This window comes from Caretta caretta, chromosome 3, assembly GCF_965140235.1.
Source record: "Caretta caretta isolate rCarCar2 chromosome 3, rCarCar1.hap1, whole genome shotgun sequence".
Lineage (NCBI taxonomy): Eukaryota > Metazoa > Chordata > Testudines > Cheloniidae > Caretta > Caretta caretta.
The window spans coordinates 210602297-210622090 of NC_134208.1; the positions used below are offsets into that span (position 1 = coordinate 210602297).

At 46.2% G+C, this 19794-nt stretch overlaps 1 long non-coding RNA gene across 1 annotated transcript in view; it reads left to right on the top strand.

Moving 5' to 3' along the window:
• LOC142071471 (uncharacterized) overlaps positions 1-14129 on the top strand; it is a 39510-nt gene extending 25381 nt beyond the window's left edge. Inside the window, exon 2 of the long non-coding RNA XR_012667505.1 lies at positions 13461-14129. This is a non-coding gene — a long non-coding RNA (uncharacterized LOC142071471). The remainder of the gene's footprint in view (positions 1-13460) is intronic.
• Positions 14130-19794: the final 5665 nt, after the last annotated feature.

The window sequence follows — 19794 nt, forward strand, 5'->3', positions numbered from 1 at the left end:
AGACCAGATACCAGGTCCCCGGGAGGCCCCATCCTTAAGGGAGAGTTGGAAGGACGGGGCCTACTGAGGCCCCATACGACTGGGAGCTTGTTCTGAGCTGAAGATGTGATAAACTTGAAACCACAAGGAAACCCCGTGGGTGGGGACTGAAGGACTGCTCCTGCCAGAGCCCATGGGAGTGATCTCTGGCAAGCTTGTTAGCAGGTGTGTCGGTTCTTTGCTTGGGTGTCATGTGGGTTCTCTGTAATGCTTTTCCCCCTAAAACTGAAGCAGGCTGGCGTAGAAAGAGCCGAGTGTCCGATATGTGATGTATGTACAGGGAACGCTGGAGTTCGGTGCCGGGGCACTGCTGTTTGCACCCGGGAGCTGTTGTCTGAGCAGGGCAGGGTTTGCTGGGGGTCCGTTCAGTGTCCTCCTCGCTGGCAGGCCGTTTGTCTGTAGCTTTCCTGTTCCTGACAAACAAAACAAGAGAGTTCATTGTTGCTGTGAGTGGTCACACGCCTTCCTCCCCACACCAGAACAGCATCTTCCCTCCGTGGGCAGCCAGACTGCGAGCCATCTCTGAAGAGAAAGCGAGCAGGCGTGGGGCAGCCTGCAGTCACCGTCAGAGGGGAGAGAGAGAGAGGCGTCTCTCTGCCTAGGAAAGGCCACCACTGGGCTCCTGGAAGTCTGAGGGGGAATACAGGTGCAGCTGCCCTGAGCTGTGACAGGTACAAGTAACTTCTGAGTTACCTTCTCTAAGGTGCCACAAGTACTCCTTTTCTCATTGCAGACACTTCGAGTGCAGTTAAACAGACATCGGGTAGAGCTGGGTTAATAATTTACAAGGAATAATGTAGTCAGCAAATGTCACCCCCTGCGCTGCCTGTGGGGGTCAGCCAGCCTGGTTATTCACACTTCCTTCCCAGCCTCGTCGCTGGGCTGTGCAGCGTCCAGCCGCAGCTCCCAGCGGACATTTCAGATCGTCGTTTTGATTGGGCTCAGAAGCTCACGTGGCTTGTTCATGCTCCCTGACTGGAATCGATTCCTGGTGGACATACTCGTTCAGAATTCAGTCCTGGTGCGAAGCGTGCGGCGGCGGTGGGAGTCTCTGCCATTGCATTCGTTGCCCGGTCTGTTTGCAGGAAGGAGACATGGGAAAAGACACCAGAAGAATCCAGGTGAATTGGTTAAAAGATCCAGGCCGACAGTCGTGGCAGGTTTTACCAATATTCGCCCATCTCAGGGGCTGAGTGTCACTGAGCTGGTGTGCTCCCGCATGCTGTGGTCTGACAGTCTAGGGCACGCTCGCCCCTAGCCTTGTGCTGCCGGGAGCGGCCGGGCAGCTGCCGGGGAGCTTGCAGGCCTCACCACTGCCATTCAAACTGAGCCAGCGGCTGTGAAGACGGTGGCTCAGTCACAAAGCCAGCCAAGGCCGCTGCTCAGGTGAGGGACCCCGCAGCCGTTCCAAAATGCCCCAGCGTTGGTGAATTCAGCAGAAATGTCCCCGGGATACAGATTTCCAGGCTGGTAGAAGAAGGGTTGCATTTGGGACGTGTGGCTAGTTTCCTGGTAGCCGAGTTGCTGATGAGAAGGCAGTTGGATGTTTTCTTTTTGAGCAAAGAGTGTTTGGGGGAGTGTTTGTTCCTGGTGGCTCAGTGTCGCTGCGTGTTCAGCACTGGGAATCACGGGCTTGCGATCACTCTTTGTCTCCTTCATCCTGGCAAGCCTCTGCCAAACGGCAGCAGGCTGTAAAGGGTGAAGGCCTTCCCTATTGCCCTGTACCATGACCTGTTTTCTGACCACATGTCTGAACAGTTCACTGCCCCTTCCTGATACATACATGACATAACCTGCATGCACATTGGAAGTGTTCATCTCATGACATTCAACAAAGTCAAGCAACCAGCTAATGGAAAATTAGGGGAAAACACAGGGTTGTGTTTTGCAATAACATTATCCTCCCCGTATGAATCATACTGAACCTAAAACAAATGAGCAACATGTAAGCTGCACCAGTGTAAGTGATGGAGAACTTCTGGTGGTTTGGATGTTCACTCCGCATAAACCCTGAAACAACTGGACATTTCTCTGATGCTTATGAGGTCTCTTTTCTGTTGCCTTCTCCTCTTCTCTGGCTCCTCCTTCTCTTTTCCCACTCCCAACCCAGGCATCCAACTGCCCGTCTCTCGAGGTACTTACATTGCTTCATCACTGGAACATCTGAGCATCTTTCCTGAAGCACCCCGCTCTCCATCCCTCTGACCCCTACGACTTCCTTTCCCAGCCCCCCACCTGGATGCGGGCGGGTCTCAGGTCCGACCCTTTCTCCAATGGACTCTGGCTGCCTGCTTCACTTCTATTCATATGCCTGCTTCTCTAGGGGAAAGGTGGCCCAGAATGTATTGCCCCCTCAAGCAAGCTTGCAAAGTTTGAAGCAAGCAGCTGGCCCTGTAGATAGTGTAAAACACGGTGAGAGCCCAAGACTGATTTCAGCCTCCATAACAGCGCTGGTGAAGATTAGAGGGAGGCAGTGCTCTCCTTATTCAGACCTAAAAATGGTAGAGAATTCAGTGAGGTATGGCCGAGTTCTTACATTTCCAAACCAGGCCATCCATCTCTAATCAGCAGGCAGAGCATTCTGAGACCGAACAGAATTCTTTCTCCTTTAATTAGTCTCTCGGTTTGATATCTGTGTAACACACCATCTGGTATTGATTTTTCAGAGGGATGACCCTACAAGACTACACTTGAAGTGAAAAAAGCTAACCTAATTAAGAGCTGAAATAGACCCCTAAGCATATAGGCTGTCCTAGCTCCCTCTCGAATTCACCCATACAGATGCGTGTCCCATACAGATCATGGGACTGGAATGAGAACAACACTTAGGGTTTAATTGTCTTTAAAGGACTAAATGCCTCCAAGTAGGGGCAGCTTTGATATGTTTCCTTTTTGAATGTGAATGAAAAATGGCTTTGCTCTTTGTAGGAGATTGAGGACAACGACTCCTGGGTTTATCCTCATCTCTGCCACGGACTTACTGTCTGGCCTTGGGGAAGTCTCTTAACCTGGCTGTGCCTCAGCTGACCCATCTATTGCATCACATCCCTTTCCCTGCGGAATTCAGCGGGGGCTGGGGAGTTTCTGAGCTCCGCCCTTTGCTAGCCATCAAACACGGTGGAGACCGGGGCTGGTGTGAGACACTCCATGGCGGCGGGAGGGGAGTTCACAATCTCTGCAGAGCTACGCCTGGGGACTCCGAGCTCCAGGCTCACGCCTGGAAGGCACTTGCGTTCGATGCAGGGAGGGGAGAGTGGTTGACACTCCCAGGCGCTGTGCAGGAAGGAGGAAGCGGGGGACACCACCAGAAGTGGGGTTCAGGGGAAAGCTGAGGGGGCTGGCAGGACACACCTGCAGGGGCTGCTTGGCAAGCTCCTAAGCTCCCTCAACTCTTCTGAGCTCCATCCCAGTCCCTGCAGAGTTTATAGCTTCTGCGGTGACCAGGACCTGGAGTACAAGCCCCACAGACACCGGGGCAGGGTCCAGTGACCAGCAGCTGCCTCCATGCCAGTTCCTGTACAACATACAGCCTCTGCTGTGATCCACCGGGGAAGTGCAAATTTTGCCTGGGCAGAGCGTGCATTCTCTGTAGGTGAGCAGGGGGCCGCCTTTGCAGGGGCTCTGCTGGGGAACTTGCAGGACATGACAGCAAAGGCTGCTTTGGAGGTGCGGTAAGTACTGCAGGGACTGGAGCGGCTGGGGAGCTTCTGGGGGCTCTGGGAAATTACTGAATGGCATTTACAAGCTGCTCCCCCCAGGGTGTCTCTCGCTCCAGCTCCCAGGCGAGCAGCCTGGAGAGATGCCCCTGGAGAGTTGATTCAAGGCCCTTTGAAGCCAACAGAAAAACGCTCATTGACGCCAAATGGCTTTGGATCAGGCCCTTAATCTGTTTACTAGAGACAAGAAGCCGTCTGCCAAGATGTCATTATGCAGCTTATGCTCTGCTAATATTTTTGCTCTGCGGCAAGTAGCTCTCTGCTCATCACTGAATTTCCATCTACAGAAACCCAGAAAGTGAGATGAATTGGGCTGTCCTGTAACACTTCGCATTCACGCAGTGCCTGGCATCCAGTGAGCTACCAAAAACTTACCAACATTTTTATGGAGCCACACTGGACTCTTCACAGTGCAGGTGGAATAGAGACTTCTGCTGCAAGCCTGATTCTGATGCCTTCTGCTTCCACTCCCAGTTCCATCAAAACTACGCCAATCTGGCTGAAGTTCCAGAGACATGAGCTTATGGCAGGGTACAGTTCTTCTGCCTATTTTGAGGCAAATCAGATAAGCCAGTAGAGAGATTCTCAAATAAAAAAAGTAGGGCTCAATCCACCAGGATTGTAAATCGAAATCTGGCCCTCACTGGAAAAGCCTGAAGATTGAAAATGTGTTTCACTGGAGTCCAACTAACGCCACAAGAATAACCATTACACCCGTTAGAGAAACCAACCCTCAGAATGCCTCGAAAGAAAACCTGAAGGGGCCCATTGCGATAACGGGGCCTGACCCTTTACCTTCACGGTGAGCTCAACTGTAAAAAGTGGGTGAAAGTTCATCAGATATCACAATAACCTATAGTAGCAAATGTTGCTGGGAAAAGGTACGAAAAGGAGACAGACTAAACTAGTCCAAACAAAAGGCCTACTGATATAACTCGAGGACCGTGTTAAGATCTTGCTTGGCAAACAAGAAAATGTGGGTATGGAAATTAATGAACCAAAATCAGTGGGTCAGATATTAGGATAAAATAATGAAGGAATGGGCTATCCCACCCTTTTGAATGTTAAGATCAATACAGCAAACCCGGCCTGTTCCTTATTGCTGTATCATCCTTCACCATTCACTCCCAGGCCAGCTGCTTTATCCTGCTCACCCACCTTTCACTTAGCCCCCTGATTTCTATTATGTACATATGCTGTTGGATGTATACTGTTCATTTTATATATTGCTCACTAATGCCCCAAACTTGCAAAGACTTGTGCACATGCCTAACTATGAGTGGTCACAAGAGACCAAGTACACTACTCAAAGCATGTGAAGTTAAGCATGTGTGTCTTTGCAGGATCGGGGCCTAAATCCAAAGTAAAGATTTTGAAAGGAATATATTCTCAGGGTACAACCGTTTATGTCAGAGTCCTCTAACATCTGGTAATGTAACATGTTGGTAGAGCAAGAGACTATTTTTATGAATCATTATGAATATTTTGTGGCGGGACGGAGTGACTTAGTTATCCGCTGTACATAGAACGGGTTGGAAAAAAGAGCTATCCCTTAATGAAAAAATGTTGATTTTCTTTTTAAAAAATACAAAATTCCCAGATTTTCACATTTTCAAAATCCAAAGCATTTCAACCGGAACTGTAGATGGTCAAAAAAAAATGGGGAAATAAGGGGGAAATGTGTCAAAATGTCATTGATTCTTTTTTTAAATCACCCAACTAGAATGTATTTCTAGGTGTGCCTATATGTTGTGCTTGCAATTTTGTATCTTTAACTGTACAAATTGTGTGGTATTGCAAGTAACATATGTTGAGATTTTCTGTAGTGAGTAATAGTTTCATATATGTGAGTATTATCGTGTATTGGAAATGGAACCCTTGAACAGGACATCAGTTTCTAGCATCTCCTAGTAATTCGTTGCGTCAGCTCAGTAACAGAAAGGCTCTGTAACTCCTCTGAATCATTTCTTGATTTTGTCCTTGTGTGATTCCAGTTCTCAATGGCTAATTTGATCAAGCCAGTTAGCCAGTAGGGTCATCAGCATGTAATCTTCCAAAGCTTCCTTCAATTGCTTCCAGAAAGCTAGTGCCTCTCTATACAATCTGCTGTGGTGCAAAATATGCATGCTGTGTTTTGATCAATGTACTCCTTATACGCTGGGCAAAATCTGCTTATGTTGTTGGATGCAAATGTCAAGAAGCAATCTTCTTGACTGTTCCATTGAATGGCATGGGGAAGCCAAGGTATTAATCCTCCTTTTTCAATCAACCAGCCCTGGGGCTAATGGCAACTGAGGGAGAATGTTTGAACTTGCACAATACGCTTCAGGGCTGTTTTAGGTTCTACTCTTTTCCCAGTGAGGTTTAAGCAGAAGGCTGCCTACCTGAACTGTCTCTCAACTTAGGATGACTTCACCTGAGAAGTTCTCCCATTTTTTCCATTGTATTTTCACTATCTGAGCAAATGACAAAGACCTCCATGTTCAATGTTCTCTGCATTCCTGGATTGCATCCTCAACCACCGGACATGATATTCTGCAGCCTTTCTTTTCAGATGCAGAAATTATAGCATTACTTGTGCACGTTCTTTTCCCTTTGTGGATATTGGTAGCCATTATCAGGGCATTTCTCATGTTCAACCGACCCTCTTGCATTAATGTCAATCCTGATTCATTTAGTTCTTCCTTTAATATTTCCTCTGTTTCTTCATTTGCAGTATCTAATGTGGGACCTGTGACTTCAAATTTGTCTGGAGGAGCATATCCAGGGCAAAGGGTTTCTCAATTATTTCTTCAGACTGTTCATTTTTTCCTACATTGAAGTCCATATATTTAGCATAAAAGAAGGTTTTAACTTTCCTATCAAGCTCAAGTCTTTGCTTTGGCTGTTATTTTTATGGGATAATCGCCAGTTGATCTTTGCCATTTTTGGTTGCTGAAAATAAACAGAGTTGGATGGCGCTGGTGTGGCAGAGCAGCTAGAAGACCTGGAATGGGAACTTAAATTATTAGCGCAATGATGCTGCTCTTGCGGCCACTGCTGATGGTGAGGATGACATACAAAATGTTTCACTTTTCGGATCATCAGATTCATCAGTGTTCTGCTCTTTCACTTCAGCAAAGATCCATTCAGTGACACGTGATTCTGAAGAATCTGAAGAAACAGATTTTCTCTACATTTGGAGATGAGCACAGATCCTTTCTATCTTTTTATTTATCAATGACATCTCCATTTTACTTTAGAAGATTTATCTGTTTTCTTTATTTCAGTCCACTCGGTTGCTTGTTTCTTACCTCTTCCTTTAACGTTAGGCACGTTGAGTCAGAGAAATTCCACCCCAGGTATTCGGTAATCATTAAACACCAATCACCCATTCGTAGTATTGGTCAGCAGCTTTCACATTCATCACAGTCAATATGGTAAACATACATCTAGAGAATCCAGTGCTTTGAAAACGAGAAATAAATGAGCTAGCCAGCTGTACAACCATCCGTGTTATCAGATGCTCTGGCCAACTTCCTAAAGCTTCTAGAGTCTAGCAAACGAAGCCCTCCTACCAGTTTACTCCTCTACCTGCTCTTCTCTCTTCAGTATCCCATGACAATTGACATCCCCTCTCTCCAAGCACCAGTGATTTCACCCCTTCCCCTTCTCCTCTCAGCTCCCTGGTATTTCTGTAACTTTCTAATTATTACCTCCCAGGCATGACAAGACACTTGATAGTTAATCTGAGCAGAGAAATTCAAAGAGCCAAAGAAAACCACTGAAACTCCATGGGTTGGGGGCGGAGTTTCTGATAAACAGGCTGGGGAGGCCTGGGCAGAAGTGGGAGAGATGAGAACAGTGATCACAGAAAAATATCAGGGACTTGCAAATCCTCATTCTTGGCGATTTCACTCTGGCAAAGTGCCCACCTGCTGCCTGGAAGCTACGTGTAAACAGGGACTCCATAGCTACTGAGGTAAAAGAGAGTAAGGAAGCATTTGTTCTTAGCAGCCGCATCACACTGGACTGCTTTGGACTGCTCTGTGGTGTCATTGTCTAAGGCCTCTCATGTCAGATCGTACAAAAGGTCCTGACTGCACAGTCTGGGTGACCAAGGTTACCCCTGTTCCTCTGGTGTGTGACAGACAGTGCAGTCACACGGGGCCTGGGTTACCTCCACTAGACTGGTGACACTCACACCTGAGTGGTCCAGGAGCCAAATTAACAATCTGCATTACCCACAGCAGCATGGATTCCTTGTTCCAGTTCCTACAGTGCTATCTGTTCATATTTAAACACTGTGACAGGGGAAATCTTTAGTTTTTATGTATTTATTATCCTCACAACAAAATGACTGACCCAGTAGTATTCTTTTGTCAACTACAATTGGTTAATAACCTAGTAAAAGCCTTCTGATTGGTTAATAGATGGGTTAATAATTAAATCACACAGTGTTTTAATATCATGCGCTACAAAGAGCAACACTAAAGAGCCACTTGCGGGTCATGAGCCTCAGTCTGGGTATCCCTGCACGGGACGGTCGATAGCTCCACCTTACTCTAGCTGTCATGACCCACAGATCTTGGACCCAGGTCCACAGGGACGCTGGGAGCAACCACGCTCCAACCCTCTGCATGGCAGCCCACAGCTATGACTTACCCGGAATCCATGAGGCCCAGCCCTGTGATATAGCTCTGCCCCGAGGTAGGATTGGCAGAGTCCCAGAGCAGGTGATTGGCGCACAGGTCCTACTTAAGCCAGCAGCAGGAACAGGACAACAGGGCCCCACCCTGCTCTGGTCTGTGTGCCTTGTGCCTCCTGCCCCTGCTGCCTGATTTCCTGGCCTCCTGACCCTCCTTGACTCCTGGCATCTCACTTGTGGTTCCAAGGCTCCGGTTTATTTCCTGCCTCTGACCCCCTGCTATCCTGGCTCTGGTTCCTGACTCATGGTTCTGATCTCCCATTTGTCTCCTGCTTCTGATCTTCCTATACCTGACTCCTGTCTCAGGATTGTGGGCTCTGACTCTGACTACTAGGCCTGGCTGCCCATTATCTGGCTGTGACATAGTGTTGTGGAGAGTAACCACACTTGGATCATTTCAGAGAGTGTCCAGTAAAGTGCCTAATAACTCCATGGCCCTTCTCTCAATGGCAATGAATAATCCAATGAAGAATGTTTTCACATTGCCCAGAGCTGGGTATCAGTACACGGTGTGCATTCCCTTTCACAGTGTTTTATACAAAACCCCTGCAACACGAGTATAGATCCACAGCTTGTAAGTCCACAGGGACCATTATAACCATCTAGCCTGACCTCCTGCATAACACAGGCCAGAGAACTTCCCCAGTGAATCCGGCATCAAGCTTCTGGGTGAGCTACAGTATCTTTTTTAGAAAGACGTCCAGTTTTGGTCTAAAAACTCCAAGTGATGAACCCACCACTTCCCTGTGTAAATTGTCCCACAGGATCACCACCCTCTCTTAGGAATTTGTTGCTTGTATCTACACACAGGTATTGCTGCCTTTCACATATGAGCAGCAGAGTCTCAAGAACGGGCTGGGGCCTCAGAGGGTTACTTAGGTTTCTCCCTTCTAGGTGGCCGCCCAGACCCTATTATTTCCTCCCTTTTTAAACGATCCCTTCTCTGTTTCTTTACCCGCAAAGGAAGGCATAATGAGGAACCCTGTGTTACCCATGCAGTCATGGAGTGCTCATTTGTGCAGCAAAGAAAATGTTTCTGTTGGGGGCAGGGGAAACACAAGAAAAGCACAAAGCATGTGCAGCATGCAGTGTGTCGCAGGCCGGCGTAATGCTGGGGAGGCGCCCTCCAGAAAGAACCTGAGAAAGAAGGCAATTATCCAACCCTTCCCCAACACACCAGGAGCCGTTCCAGGGGAAAGAATGACTGAGCTCTGGTGGTAATGAGGTTTTTCCACACGGGAAGATGCATTGATCAATAACAAACAATATCAGGCATCGCTTCTGAGCAGAGTGGGTTGTTTTTTTTTCCCCTGCAAAACAACAATTTCCCCCAAACTCTCTCATGCTAAGTAAGTGTCTGGGTGGTTGCAGAGTGCCAGATCTTGAATTAATATCAGCCTTTCTGTGACTACCGAACTTGCGAAATGTGTATTGCAGCAGACCTAGGAGCAACTGAAGTTGTGGTCTCCTCTGTCCCTAGTCAAAAAACAGCCCAGTCTATTTCAGTTGTCCACCAGGGACTGAGAACGCTCGTGCCTTTTATGTTTGCAGTGTTGTAGCCCTGCTGATCCCAGGATATTGGAGACACAAGGTGGGTGGGGTAATATCTCTTACTAGACCAATTCCTGCTGGTGAGAGAGACAAGCTTTCCAGCTGCACAGAGCTCTTCTTCAGGGCTGGGAAAGGTACACTAAGTGTCACAGCTAAATAATACAGGGGGGGACAGATTGTTTAGCACAAGTAGTTAACACATATCTGCAGTCATAGAACAAAAGAGAGGGATTAGCAGGTCATTGATTGTTGTAATAAACCATAAATCCAGTGTCTTTATTAAGACCATAATTTTTAGTGTCTAGCAAAATTATGAATTTAAGCTCCCAGGCTTGTCTTTCAAAAGTGTTGTGCTGGTTTCCTTTGAGGACGAGGCCTGAGAGGTCAGGTAGGGAATGATCCTTTTGTAAAAATGGTTTGCCCATGGGTGGTAGGGTGTTTTTTGTCTGTGTGAGTTCATGTGAGAGCGCAGTGATTGTCTGGTTGCACCCACATAGTTGTTATTGGGGCATTTAGAGTTGTTATTGGAAGAGGTACATTAAAAGTTGTGATTGGCATGTGTAGGATCCACTGACCTTGAAAGGTGTGTTGAGGGTGTGTAATTGTTCAATGATACCCCATATGGGCTCCAGTGTGGGGTGGTAGGTGACAAGCAGGGGTGTGTGGTCAGAGGGTTATTTTTTTCCTGTATTGAAGTAGGTTCTCTCAGGGTTTTTGGATGGTCCATTCCACGATCTGCTTCTCTGGTGTAATGTCCTTGTCTGGTGAAGGTGCTTTGAAGTGTGTTAAGATACGTATCCTTGACTTTCTCCTTGGAGCATGTTCTGTGGTTCTTAAAGACCGGGCAGTAGATAACAGACTTCTTACTGTGTTTGGGGTAGTTACTGTATCTGTGTAAATACGTGTGGTGATCTGTGGGTTTCTTGTATATAGCTGTCTGTAGGATTCCATTGTTGAAGCTAATCAGAGTATCCAGAAAGTTGATGCTGGTGCCGGAATGATCTGGAAAGAGTTTGATGGATGGGAGGTGGTTGTTGAAGTTCTGGTGGAAATCTATGAGGGGGTGTAGGTCGTCTGTCCAGAGGATGAAAATATCATAGAAGTATCTCAGGTTTATCATTAGTTTTATGGTGCGTTTGTCCAGAAATTCGTCCTCAGAGTGGCCCAGGAAGAGGTTGGCGTATTGGGGAACCATCCTAGGACGCGGGGCTGTTTGCGTGGTTTGGACAAAGTGTTTGTTGTGGAATGTAAAGTTGTTCTGGGTGAGGATGAAACGGACGAGTTTGGTGATGTGTTTAGGGTGGAGATCTGAGGGTTGTCCGTTGCCTTGTACATGCTTGAGACAGGCAGTGATGCCGTCATTGTGAGGATGTTGGCGTGTAGGGAGGTGACATCCAGGGTGGTGTTCTGAGGGAGGTTGTTGATGTTGTGGGGTTTCTGGAGGAAGCCAGTTGTGTCCTGGAGGCAGCTGGCCCTTTGTGTGGTGAGTAGTTTGAGGTGGGTTTCTTGGAGTCCTGACATTCCTTCAGTCAGTGCCATGGCCAGATCCGATGGGTCTGCCTGGGTTCCCTCGCTGGTGTATCTTGGGAAGTACGTAGAAGATCCCTGGGATGGGTTCATGGGGGATGAGCTTGTAATGTTTCTCCTGGAGTTTGGGGAAGGATTTGGTGATATCCCTAAATTCCTGGGTGAATTGTGGTGTGGGGTCTTCTTTGAGTTCTTCATAGAAGGTGGTATCAGGGAGCTGTCAGTTGCCTTCGCTGACATAGTCATCATGGTTGAGAGCTACTCTGGCACCCCTTTTGTCTGCTGGTTTGATCGCCCTCTCGTGGTTTGATTTTAGCGACTGTCTGGCTGTCCTTTTGTCAGTGGAGAGATTGCAGTGGGTGAGATGTGCGTTAAGGATTTCACCGTCCGTTTTTTTCCTGAAGCAATCGATGTACGAATCAAGTGTGTGGTTTTTCCCACTGTGGGGCACCGACTGTTGGTGGGGATGTGGTAATTATGGGAGTGTCATCATTGTTGTGAAACAATTCTTTGAAGTGGAGTCATAGAAAGAATTCTTCACATGTTAGTGCGGTATCAGGTTCTGTGGTGGGGCAGAAGCTCAATCCCTTGGGGAGTACAGATAACTCTACTCCAGTTAGGGGTACTCTTGGTAAACTGATGGTGTCGGGGTGTAGTGCATTGTCCATTGAGGGTCCTAGCACCAGGGTTTCTCCCGGAAGTGGTGTTCTGTGGGTTGTGGAGTTGTTGAAGTTGATTCTATCTTTTGTTTTTGAGTTGGATGGCTGTCATCAGGGTTTTTCGATAGTTCTTTGGGGTTTCTTTTATGGTCTCCAGGTATGTTGCCAGATTTTTTTTCTCCTTCCAATGTCCTTCTACAGAGCTGTTCAGCATATTTGGAATGGAATGTAGTGGTCAGAGGGTCATAGATGGTGCGTCTTCTGGAGATGATGGTTTGTTTCTTGCATTTGATCAGGAAGTAGACATCGCTGTTAAGTTTTGCTTGCTTTTTCTTCGTGTTGTGAAGTTTCCATTTCAGACAGCACAATTCCGTATCTTCCATTGTTGTTTGCAGTGTTATTGTAGCCATGTTGGTCCCAGGATATTAGAGACACAAGGTGGGTGAGGTCATGTGTTTATTGGACCAGCTTCTGATGGTGAGAGAGAGAAAGACAAGCTTTGGGATACACTGAACTCTTCTTCAGGTTTTGGAAAGAACTCAGAGTGTCACAGATAAGTGCAGTGTTGGATTGTAAGCTCTTTGTAGCAGGGACCATCTCTTTGTTCTGTATTTGTACAGCACCTAGCAAAATGGGGCCTGATTTCTGGGTGCTACAGATACAAGCTGGGGCCCAAGGTATGTTTAAAGATTTCTTTAAAGAACATTTCTTTCAGATTTCCTTTTGGACAAACCAAGGCCTCATGTGGTATTCCAACAAGGCCAGAGAGCTAGCTGTCTCCTGTTTCAGAAAGCTGCCTTTCCATTTTCACCCCTCCAAAACAAAATAAACATCAAGACAAACTTCCAAAGTGTTCTGCAGTTTCATGAAAAGAGATTTTTTACCATCAGTGAGAATTGGTCTCTCCGTCTCTCTAGATGTACGATTTGTATCATGTGCTCCTCACCTTGGCATCTGAACCATTTTAAAAGAAACCTATTATTTATATCATGCCATCAAATGTACAAGTTGTTTTAAGAGAACCTAGAGGGAGGCACCTTTCCTGCCCCAAAGACGTTATAATCTAAACTTTAATTTAATCAGAACAAATAATCCAGGTGGCTATGCCCATTTCCTGAGCAGTATCCTAATGTGTTCTTGTTTTATGAGGTTCCTGCTTTCAGTTCTATGGACAATACATTAAAGGCTTGATCCAAAGACCACAGAAATTGATGGGAGCCTTTTCATTGACTTCAATGGGCTTGGGATCAGATCTAATTTTTATCTTATGCATTCCAACAGGCTGCTGATTCAAAGTCTCAAGTGGACGGTCTACCCATGCTGACGGGTTTCTTGATGCCAAAGATGAAACTGTCACAGTTGTCTTCTGCTTCTGGAGGCTTTGCGGTCACTGAATGAAGAGAGACACTCCAATAGAATATGTACCTGTAAACCTGTGTGAATTTTAAAGATCATGGCTAGACTAGGGATTTTGTCTGCTCTGTTGGGCAGACCCATCTTGCCTATCATTCTCAAAGAGGGTGCTGCTAAGAATTACCCAAAACTAACTGGTCAATGCTGTGATGCTATTCTCAGGAAAACATGCCTTAAAAAATACTATCCCCCACAAATCCTTAAAGCTGAGTTAAGTATTTAGGACCCAATCCTGCAAACAGCCATGCGAATCACTTTTATCACTGTGGTTCTTGACTTCATGGGAGATATTAACCAGAGCAAAGGTATCTGTGTGTGGGGGGAGGGGGCAGCACTGGGCTCTAATGCAGGAATTATTTATGGGCACTTCCGGTCATAAGGTAGTCCCAGATCAACCCATTTTTTGTGAATATGAGGGGGAAAAGAGACCTCTGTGCAACTGTTCCCATTGGGGAAAAAGGACTCAAAAACCCAGGTTTTCTTTGCTTTGACCTTGAACATACTTTCCCAAAGAAGCTGAAAAGAGGAAAAGAAAAATCCTCAATACGGAACAATTATAGAGAGCCTACCAAAGGATGCCAACCGTTCATACAAAATAGGGTCTGTTCTCAGATGAGTTACAGCAGCTGAAGATCTGGCCCATCATTTCTAGTAACCTTGCCAAAGGGTGTGACAGAGGTTTGGAATTGAGCCATATAAGTCTCTGTCACATCAATTAAACATGCTCAAGGTGTCCTTAAAAACACTGGGTCCATGAGTATGTCCTCCCAGCTCTTTTCCAGGGTCCCTGCATTTCCACTTTCTGTAACACCGTGGAAGTGGGGTATTTGGAATGAAGTTCTTTCTATGTTAATTACACAAAAGCAGCCTGGCCATTTATGGATACTCGCTCTGACAGCAGAGATTTTTCTTCATGTGTCACGAAGAATTGGCTATTTTAAATGGAATGCTAATATTCCTCCTGCATGATCCAAAAGCCACTGAAGACAGTGGAAAGAGATTCATTAATTTCAGTTGGTTCAAGATCTGGTTTCTAACCAGGTGAGGTGTTATGTTCATGGCATACACACAGAGAACTTGTTAGAAACACAAAATACTCTTGTTGGAAGCTGCAGGGTAACATAACTATATTTCTTAGAATTCGGACCGATAACACACAAGAACCCAAAACAGAGAGAGACAAAACAGGCTGCTCCCTAAAACAGCGACCCACAACTCAATGCACATTACTTTAGGCTGGCTCATTGCAGACTGACTCCTGCTAGACATCATATTTTCCCCTTAAATAGCTGCACACTCCACCCTTCAACACGTAGTACTGTGAATACAGCTTGTCTAATTTTTCTTTCAAAATGTGGTTTAGGTTTTTTCAGGCTTTTTTGTCAAAACAGACATTTCTGATTTCTATTAAATGTGGGGGTTTTCAAATTTTGCATTTTTGGGCTTTCAACAAAAACCCCAAAAATTTGTAAGAAAAGTGTTAATAAAAACTTTTGTTTTCATTGAAATTTTTCACAAGAACAAACCCGACAAGCTCTAATTTGGAACCCATATCCATCTACCCATATTATTTATTATTTGTGATACGGTAGCACCTGGAGTCCTAGTCACGGACCAAAACCTCACTGTGCGAGATGCTGTACAAACAGAGCAAAAAGACCATCCCTGCTCCAGAGAGCGTGCAAGCCTTTAGCCCAATGCCAATCTTCTGCCCCCACTGCAGACTATTCCCTTCAGTAGATATGGGAGGTAATTGCACTAAAAATGCACTGACGGTGACCCCTCTCATCATGGTTTCATTCCTGCCTGCCTCTTTCCCAACTCAAACATGGGCAGAAAAGGTAGCCTGAATTTAGCTCCTTTTATCTTACTGCTGAAAATATAATTGAGCCATTGCAAAAAAAAACCCCAACACCCCACCCCCACAGCCATATTTTTAAATATTAATAAAAAGCTTTAAGTATTTACTTTGACTGCTTGTTCTTACTGTTCGGGATCAGCCTGATTATTCGGGGATTCATTTTTATTTGTGAGTTTTATTTTTTTTTCATTTAACAGCTGCACATTAATAAAAACTCCATTTATTGCAGGATTTGGTCAGGATTGCTATAATAAAATATAAGGATTTGTGCCAGCCATTAAAAGAACTCTCTGCAAAAGTCGTGTTTTGGAAGTGATTAGGAGCTCCCGAACATATTGTTTTGCAGTGCAGCCCCATCACTGCTGAGTATGGTGACAGATGCCTTGTGTTAATGTTGAATGATTAAATGTCATCTCTGAAGCCACTCCCCATCTATGTCGCACTACACTCCTTCATCCACACAATCTGTCTTCAATCTGTTCTTTTTGCTGAAAGCCTCTAGTGTCACTGATTGTCAAGAAACCCACATCACAGCACAATCTGCGTGCTGTGTCCTAACGCCAGCCTGTGTCTAAACAATACTTCCAATTAAGGGAAAGGCACCATCACTTTCACATGAAAAAAACATCTGACAGCATGTTTAAATGGCTTTTAAAGCAGGGATCCTGTTATACCTCTGTGACTAAGTGAAGTTGCAATGTCTGCAACTGATTGTATTAACCATTGTTTAGAAGCAGGATTTCAGTAGAACCTCAGCTCCCGAACGGAGCTCAGGCCCCATGGCACTAAACACTGCAAGGGCATTCACACCAGTCATGTCTACACTGCAATCTGAGGTGTGACTGCAGCATGTGCAGACAGCCCGGAGTGAGCTCTGATCTCGCTAGCTGCAGCAGCAGGAGCTGTACAAGCCCACCTGGGTCCCTGGGATGTACTCAAGTGGTTAGCTTGTCCTACCATGGCTTCACTGCTATTCTTATTGGCTTGAGCTGGATCACAGCTCGCTGGGGGTGTCTATGTCTGCTGCACTCACACCTCTGACTGCAGTGTTGACACACCCACAGTAGCAGAGAGTCCCTGCCCCAACTAGTTTAGTGTCCAAACAGACAAAGTGACTTGCCTGAGGTCACCCAGCAGGTTGCTGGCAGAGCTGGGAATAAAATCCGGGTCTCCGGACTCACTGGACCATACCGATGGTTCTCGTCGATTCATTGGGTGAGAGACTCAGACCAGACGAATGTAAGAGCGTGGTCCTTTTGAGCGCTGGGTATTTAAGCCTTCAGAACGAGCAGGTCCCTGTTCCCTGGATAGCAAAACACAGGCTACTCCAGGCCAATTAAGATACCTGACGCCAATTAAGCAGTTAAGGCCCTTAGGCTAATGGACACAGCTGGAACCAATCAAGGTCCCTCTTATTCTGTTTAAAAGCTCTCCTTTCCAGTTCTCTCAGGGAAGCCCTGGTGAAAGGAGCTAGAGGAGAGGAAGTGTTGCTGAAGCCTGAGGTAAGGGGGAAGCTAGCAAAAGGGGACCATGGGGAAGTGACCCAAGGAATTGAAGCAGCTCCAGGGATGAAGGGGAAGCCGCCAACAGCTGCTACCGTGAGGGTCCCTGGGCTGGAACCCAGAGTAGAGGGTGGGCCCGGGTTCCCCCCTGCTCTACAGAGACCCCCTTGAGAGGGGAAGCAGGCCTTGGTCCAGGCGGGAGGCTGAACTGCGCCTCCTGAGCTCAAAGGAGCAGCAGAGACTGTGGGGTATTCCACCTCCCAGACTGGCCGTGAGGAAAGTAGCTCGGTAGGCTGTGACCCTTGAGAAAGGGAGGTCACACTGGGGGCCTGAGCGAGTTTCTGAGGCCATTGAATCTGCCTGGAAGCACGGGACCCACCAATACAGGCTGGGAACTTTGTCACAATTGTTATTAGTGACACTCATTATGTCATTATTTCTCAGTCAGCTTTTAATCATGGCTTTTTGTGTAGCTGACAGTTACTCAAACTGTGGCAATTTATGTAAGACTTTCACATGATCATCCACACCCCGCCTTGCAACAAGGAGCAACCTTGTTGTAGCCACTTTTCTTTCATCTCTGCAAGTTTCAAGAAGGGCTCTTGCTTTGTACCTCAGGCTTCTTCATTTCCTGACATTCCCTGTCCTGACATCCTCTTTCGCCAGGTACAGACACTGGGGTTACGCCACGGTAAGTCTGAAGTAACTCCACTCAGGCCAGTGGAATTGCTCTGGATTTGCGCTGCTGTAGCGAGATCAGAACCTGGCCCTCCGCTGCAGCTGGAATGCGTTCGCCACAGCGAGGTCAGCTGTTTACACCAGCCTCGTGCTGTAAGTCACTGCCATGCATGGTTTGTCCTTATTTCTGTCAGAAGCTTTAGAAAATAGCAATGTTCCTTTTACGCCCACCCGCCCCCTCCTCTGCAGGCACACGCATCCTTTCCCAGCCCTCCCCTGCCCAGAACATCTGTACTGTCCATACGTATATGGTTCTCAGACCCATTATCTGCTTGGCATCTGTTACAATGACCTGTTCCAACGACAAGTCACACACACAAGTACTCCTAACGTGCACACACACACACTCACACACACACACACACAACACAAACAAGACCATATGCAGCGCAGAAGTCACCTGAGTTGGCTTCCCCAGCGAGGGCTGCCGTGGCCAGGGGAGGGGAAGGTGGTTGGTGAAGATGTGACAGTTCACATGCTTTTGCGCATGTCCATTCAATGCCTATAAATGAAGGAGGAGCCATAATAGAGGGCACTTAAGTGAGTAGGACACAGGCCACCTTGTAGCAAGGAGCATTCCACCTCCTGCCTGATGCTTGCCAGTTAACATACCCTTCTCCGCTCCTCAACCTGACACAGCACGACTCTTCCCCCCGGGGGCCCAGTGCCTTTGCCAGAATGCTTTTGCCTTTCCCAGCCATACGCGGACCGGGGAGGAATGTCATCTTCCCACAGCCTTCATAAAGAAGCCTCTCCCTGTGTTATAGAAACAGGTCCACACAAGGCCTGGCCCTTACACAAAGCCTTGGGAAGTCATTGTCAACGCAGAAGTTAAAACCATGGGACAGAGCCTAATGGTGTCAAGAGGACATACACTAGGCTGAAATTGACTTTGTTACACAGCCACTTTAAAAAAAAATAGAACTCTCTTGTCACCGGTTAATCCATTGGCCCAACGGGTCAAGTAAAAGCAGGTGCCACCCTTGCTTTCACTTTTCCGGTGTGCTAAATTACAAGCTGATAACAGGTTCCCATTAATTATTGATTTTTCAGATAATACTTGTTAAAGTAGAATTAACGCTATTGTTTCTGAACAAATACTGCCCAAACACTGTGTTTAGTGGGCTTGTAATCAGCTTTACCCACTTCTCTTCTAATCTGATTGAAACAGATTTCCTACCAAATCTTTTTTATTATTTTGTTGATATTAAAAGGTCACATATTTGTGCCTGCCTGAAACTTTAATTTAAGTTGCTGAGATCGATTTATCGTGTTGCGTTTGTAGATGAACAGCGAAGTCCCAGTCACTGCACTTTTAATTAAAAACTGAAAATGAAGAAGGGAGGGGGGAAAAGAAATGCATCTCTAATGGAATTCATGGAGTGATATTAGGTACTGTATTGCTGAATACATTTAGCCTATTTTCCCAAGCCCTATATTATGAGTCTGTTCATCATAATGCCTTTTGACCCTCTGCATTTACTCCATCATAATTATCCTTTAATACTCTTATAAATGAACTTTTAGCTTATCTTCCATTAATTCTCAGAACAAGCAAAGCACTAACATAACGAACAAAGCCATATAAATAAAGTGTTTAACCCTTTTGGGGACTTTCTCTGATTCTTCAAAAGAGGGACATATTTCAAAAAGGTAGGATGCTTACAAAGTTAGATGGCTTAACTATGCTCACTATTCAGGAGGCTTATAAAGTGTGATGGAATTTCAGCCAGCTCCAACCATGAATTCCTATGTTGAGAATTTTGTGCAGAAAAACCCAGGCAAATAAAAAATAAATATATAACAAAATAAAATGGGTTCCAAAATGCAATGTGAAGCGAAGCTGGTATTTATGTGCTGTTTTGTGAGCAGCAGCAGATCTGTACAAAGATCAGATAAGGCGCCTAGCTAGGTAGAAAGAGAGGAAAGGATAGTTCTGCGGCGAAGTTAGAAGAACTGGGTTTGATTCCCCAATCAGCCAGAGGCTCTTGCTGAGAGCTTGGATGTCACTTAGCCTCTCCAGTCCTCAGTACCCATCTGTAAAATGGAGCTAGCACTTCCTTTGCCTGTTTAGCGTGCAGGCTTTTTGGGACAAGGACCG